The following is a 6,000-nucleotide window of genomic DNA, read 5'->3' on the forward strand; positions in this document are numbered from 1 at the left end:
GGAGCCTCCAGCACCGACCTCCACCCGCAGAGCCGCACTCCACATAGAGAATAATGGAGCCTCCAGCACCGACCTCCACCCGCAGAGCCGCACTCCACATAGAGAATAATGGAGCCTCCAGCACCGACCTCCACCCGCAGAGCCGCACTCCACATAGAGAATAATGGAGCCTCCAGCACCGACCTCCACCCGCAGAGCCACACTCCACATAGAGAATAATGGAGCCTCCAGCACCGACCTCCACCCACAGAGCCACACTCCACATAGAGAATAATGGAGCCTCCACCACCTACCTCCACGGTAGAGGCTAAATCCAAGTCGGCTAAGGGTAAATGCTAGAGTGTATGGGCTCCTTCCAGGTGTGACGTCATTTCCGGGGGCGTGTCCTATCGGGAGGGGGCGTGTTTTCAGTCACATCATGAAGGCGGCAAAGCAAAGCAGCATGATTATATCTTGTGGACGCCATGGCACATGGAGGTTAGTGGTTTCAGGGTGAAAAAATGCTACTTGCTGCTCGCTATTGGGGGGAGGCTCTGTGGTGGGCGACCTGCTTGTCTGTGTGGGGGACCCCCGTGGTGGGCTTTGTGGGGGGGCACCGCTGCTGCTGGCTGTTGTGGGGGACCCCCGTGGTGGTGGGGGGCACCGCTGCTGCTGTGGGGGACCCCTGTGGTGGGGGGGCACCGCTGCTGCTGTGGGGGACCCCTGTGGTGGGGGGGCACCGCTGCTGCTGTGGGGGACCCCCGTGGTAGGCTTTGTAGGGGGGGGCACCGCTGCTGCTGTGGGGGACCCCTGTGGTGGGCTTTGTGGGGGGGCACCGCTGCTGCTGGCTGTTGTGGGGGACCCCCGTGGTGGGGGGGGGGCACCGCTGCTGCTGTGGGGGACCCCTGTGGTAGGCTTTGTGGGGGGGCACCGCTGCTGCTGTGGGGGACCATCGTGGGGGACCCCCGTTGTGGACTTTGTGGGGGGGCACCGCTGCTGCTGTGGGGGACCCCCGTGGTGGGGGGGGGGGGAACCGCTGCTGCTGTGGGGGACCCCTGTGGTGGGGGGGCACCGCTGCTGTGGGGGACCCCCGTGGTGGGCTTTGTAGGGGGGGGCACTGCTGCTGCTGTGGGGGACCCCTGTGGTGGGCTTTGTGGGGGGGGGCATCGCTGCTGCCGGCCGGCTGTTGTTGGGGGGGCCACCTCTGCTGCTGTGGGGGACTCCTGTGGTGGGCTTTGTGGGGGGGGGGGCACCGCTGCTGCTGTGGGGGACCCCCGTGGTGGGCTTTGTGGGGGGGGGGGGGCACCGCTGCTGTTGTGGGGGATCCCCGTGGTGGGCTCTTGGGGGGGCACCGCTGCTGCTGGCTGTTGTGGGGGACCCCCGTCGTGGGCTTTTTGGGGGGCACCGCTGCTGCTGGATGTTGTGGGGGACCCCTGTGGTGGGATGTTGTGGGGGGACCCCTGTGGTGAGATTTGGGGGGGCACCTACTGCTGCTGGCTGTTGTGGGGGGCACCTGCTTCTGCTGGCTATTGTGGTGGGACCCCTGTGGTGGGATTTTGGGGGGCACCTGCTGGCTGTTGGGGGGGACCCTGTGGTGGGGTTTGGAGGTGACCTGCTTACGGGGTGGACCCCTTTTAGTGGGGGACCCCTGTTGTGGGATTTGAGGGCTATCTGCTTGTGGGATGTGGGGGGAGACCTGCTGCAGGCTATTGGGGGACCCCTGTGGTGAGACGTGGGGAGGCGACCTGCCTGTGGTGGGACGTGGGGAGGCGACCTGCCTGTGGTGGGACGTGGGGAGGCGACCTGCCTGTGGTGGGACGTGGGGAGGCGACCTGCCTGTGGTGGGACGTGGGGAGGCGACCTGCCTGTGGTGGGACGTGGGGAGGCGACCTGCCTGTGGTGGGACGTGGGGAGGCGACCTGCCTGTGGTGGGACGTGGGGAGGCGACCTGCCTGTGGTGGGACGTGGGGAGGCGACCTGCCGCTTACGGAGGGATCCCCTTTATTGGGGGGGACCTGCTTATGGGTTGGGTTTGGGGGGCTGATGAGGGCTTAGGCTGGGTGGAGTGGACGTCCGATAAGAGTTTAGGCTGGGTCGGGGGTGGACGTCCGATAAGAGTTTAGGCTGGGTCGGGGGTGGACGTCCGATGGGGGGTTTGTGCTGGGTGGGGTGTCCGCGTCTGATGGGGGTGTGTGCTGGATGGGGGGGTCCACATCCTGTGGGGGTTTGGCCGTCCGGTGGGGGTTTATTATTGGGTGGGCGTGGTGTGCGATGGGAGTAATGCTTGGAGGAGGGGTGGACGTCCGATGGGGGTTTATGCTGGGGGGTTAAGCTGGGGTGGCATCCGATTGGGGGGGTGTCTGATGGGATTTATGGTTGGGGGCAGGGGGCGTCATATGGGGATTTACGCTTGTGGGAGGGAATGTCTGGTGGGCTGTGGGTTTATCCTGTGGGGTACGCTGGTTAATGTGAGGTGGAGGTTTCTGACTGGGGGAGCGAGGTTATGCTGTGTGGCCTTCTGGTTGATGTGGGGGAGCTAATGCTTCATTGGGGTACACAAAAAAAAAATGGGTGTATGCTGCTTATGCTATGCAAAAAAAAAATTTAGGTATTTCCTGTAGAGGAGGGTACACCACCAACTAGCACGAAGCTAATCTGTTTTAACTTAATGTCAGTAGGAGGAAGACATGGGTCTGGACCGCCCAGCCCAGTTTAGGCCTTAGGTTTTGGGAGGTTTTTTTATTAACGATTTTTCTTTTTAATTTTTTTTTTTCTTCCCAGATATGGCTTTTGAGGGCGACAGTGGAATTGTCACTCTAATCTCCCACCTAGAATTGTCACTACCATATCATCTGTGGTCTACGAGGAAAGGCCCTAACACATCAAGAGTGTTTGGGGTTCCCCGGAGGACCGTTCATGCCACGAATCGCCCTACCCTCTCGCCTCTCTGCGTCCAGGTTATTCCATGCCCGTCTTCATCATCGCTCTGCGAAAAAGGATTTGTGATCTTAAGGACTGGTATATCCTACGAGGCAGTAAGGGGGCTACTTTAAAAAAAAAAAAAAAAACACAGGACAAATATGTCCTAGTTTTCCCCTGAGCAATGTGGACGTCTCCTGAGGAAACCTTCCTATTCATGCAGCCTCCACGTTTTCCAGAGGCTCCAGTGACCTTGCTCTTAAAATATCCAGGCTTTGGTCTAGGCCTTCTCTGGTGGCCGGTCCACACCGCCAGCGCCCTGAACAATCATGCACGCCAACTTTCTAGTGCGTCCTACTCTGCGCCTATCAGTTTAAGAGTACTTCGCTTCTGCAACAGAGGACTAAAGTCTGCCTCCCAAGAGATCTGTTCAAATTTGGTTGTTTTGGAAATGTTCTGTCCAAAAAAAAAAAACAACGGGACAACTTCCTGACCCGCCAGGAAAAGACGAGACCTTCCTTTAGGCCAGCTCCCTCCTGGCATCCATGAACCCACCAGTACTGGTCTGCTAGGCCTGGATCTAGCAGACTCTCTTCGACATGATGGGGCATTCCCACCTTGGATGTTTCTCAGGATCGGCTGCCGTGTCCTTCACAATTCAAGGCCGGTATTATGATCTCAGGTCCGGGACACCGAAATCTCAGACACCGGAGGCAGGCCTGAGGGGGGGGGGGGGGCTTCAGAGCCGCATACCCTACCGACAGTCCTGCCCGCATGCACCAACAGCATATTACATTTTTACAATACTTTAGAAATGCATAAAATGAAACAAGCAAAGGCATAAAATGAAACAAGGAAAGGCATAAAGTTTTTCTATGCAAAAAAAGGCAGTTTTATAAAATTAGAAATATTTCTATATCTATTGTTAAAATGATATTTATCCAGTATTTCTATAAGTAAAAGTCTGGGATTTATGTGAGAAATGGTAATTGTTTACCTCTTAAACCAGTTCTGAATGTAAATAAAACATTGCTCTGATTAAGTCTCCACATTGTATTTGTCTTTCATTTCATGCGTAGGGCAGGACAAGCCCATGATGTATCTGTGTAAAGCTAGGTTCACATTGCGTTAATGGGTTAACGCTAACGGACTGCGTTGCACGGCGAAAATGTCGAAATTAACGCCGTGGAACGGGTCCGTTAGCGCACCCATGGACAGCAATGTTACTTTTAGCTGAAGCGCATCACTAGCGCATGCCATTTTCGGCACGCGCTAGCGATGTGCCGTTCTTTTGAGGCCCGTTCCTCGCTACCGCAGATCAGGGATCTGCGCTAGCGGGGAGGGTGAACGCCGACCCTCTAGAAACATTGCGTTAGCGCAATCCGCTAGCGCTATGCGCTTAATGGATTGCACTAACGCAATGTGAACCTAGCGTAAGACGTAAGGTGCTATAATAACAGCCTTGGGCTGGTTTAACACCAGCATTCGGCAGGGCTGTGGATGGCAGCCTTCTTCCTCCGTTAAGCCCCGCCCAATGCCGCACCTCTTCCTTCAGTTCCGCCTACGTCTGCATGCGTCCTGCATCTGCATGCGTCCTGCATACCCTATCTTTAACATTGGGTACGCAGGCCAAGCGGATGCCTCTGCATGCGTTGTTTTAATGCTGCGCCGACCGCAACAAAATGCAACATGTTGCGTTCGACGCAGTTCAGTGCATCATCAAAACGACACGTGCCTGTGTACCCAATGTTAAAGATAGGGGATGCATGCAGACGTAGGCGGAGCTGAAAGAGGTGTAGCAGTGGGTGGGGCTTAACGGAGGAAGAAGGCTGCCGAACGCTGGTGTGAAACCAGTCTTAGACAGGTAAACCACTTTTGAAACAATGTTCACTTGTACAAGCATTTAACCCCTCAGTGACGGGGCCAATTTTTTAAAATCTGACCAGTGTCACTTTATGTAGTAATAACTCTGGAATGCTTCAACATATTCCATTGATTTTGAGGTTGTTTTTTTTCCTGACATATTAGACTGTATGATAATGGTAAACGTGGGCTAATGTTTTGCTTTATTTTGTAAAAATATCAGAAATTTTAAAAAATTGAAATTTTCAAATTTTGAATGATTTTCCCTTTAAGGCCGGAGTCACACTAGAGAGGAATACGGACGAGTGCTATGCGAGAAAAAAAAATTGCATAGCACTCGGACCAATGTTAATCTGTTGGGCAGCTCCCATCACTTTTTTTTTTTTTCACGGCCGTATTATATGTGCGAGTGAAATTGCACTATGCTGCGATTTGCACCATATATCAGCCGAGAATCCCCAATGAAAGTCTGTTTATGCAAGAAAAACTCATACCACACGGGCCATCAGTTTGACTTGCGAGAAATACGCAATGGTGTCCTTTTAAAGGCTTGCAATTCAGGTGCAGTGTACAGTAAAATCACACTGACAGCTTACAATATTTACAAATAGTTAATTTGTCGGCTTCTGTCAAATCATTGCAGGATAGGAGACATGGTTTACATACAGTAAACCATTGCAGAACGGTTAGATTTATATAGGTCAGTGACTAATACGGTTAGTAGTATGTGTGTGTGTAAAATTTGGGACCTGTATGTATTTAATAAAAATGTTTTCACTGAAAAAACTGGCGTGGGCTCCCACACAATTTTCTGTGCCACAGAGGGAAAGTCAGTGACTGAGGACAGATATTATAGCCTAGAGAGGGACTATGGTTATTGCCACCCCAGAAAAGGTGCATCTGTAAGATGCGCCAATTCTGGCACTCAGCCTCTGTTCTCACTGCCCTGTAGCGGTGGCATATGGGGTAATAAGGGGTTAATGTCACCTTTTGTATTGTAAGGTGACAGTAGGCCAGCTTACTTATGGAGAGGTGTCTGATAGATGCCTCTCCATTACTTACCTGTGGGCTTGATGTTACTTGACAATAAAATGGTGACATCAACCCCACAAATCTGAGCCCCACTGCTACAGGGCAAGTGGGAAGAGCGAGGCTAAGTACCAGAATTGGCAGATCTATAAGATGCGCCATTTCTGGGATGGCTGAGAGCTGATGGTTTTTAGCCTCTGGGGCTGCCAA

The 6,000-nt window shown here is 53.6% G+C and overlaps 1 long non-coding RNA gene across 1 annotated transcript; it reads left to right on the forward strand.

The window, feature by feature from the left end:
- Positions 1-334: 334 nt before the first annotated feature.
- LOC138663307 (uncharacterized) lies at positions 335-3,945 on the forward strand. The gene is made up of 2 exons (XR_011318151.1): positions 335-477; positions 2,761-3,945. It is a non-coding gene; the product is annotated as an uncharacterized lncRNA (long non-coding RNA).
- Positions 3,946-6,000: the final 2,055 nt, after the last annotated feature.

This window comes from Ranitomeya imitator, chromosome 2 (genome assembly GCF_032444005.1).
Source record: "Ranitomeya imitator isolate aRanImi1 chromosome 2, aRanImi1.pri, whole genome shotgun sequence".
Classification (NCBI taxonomy): domain Eukaryota; kingdom Metazoa; phylum Chordata; class Amphibia; order Anura; family Dendrobatidae; genus Ranitomeya; species Ranitomeya imitator.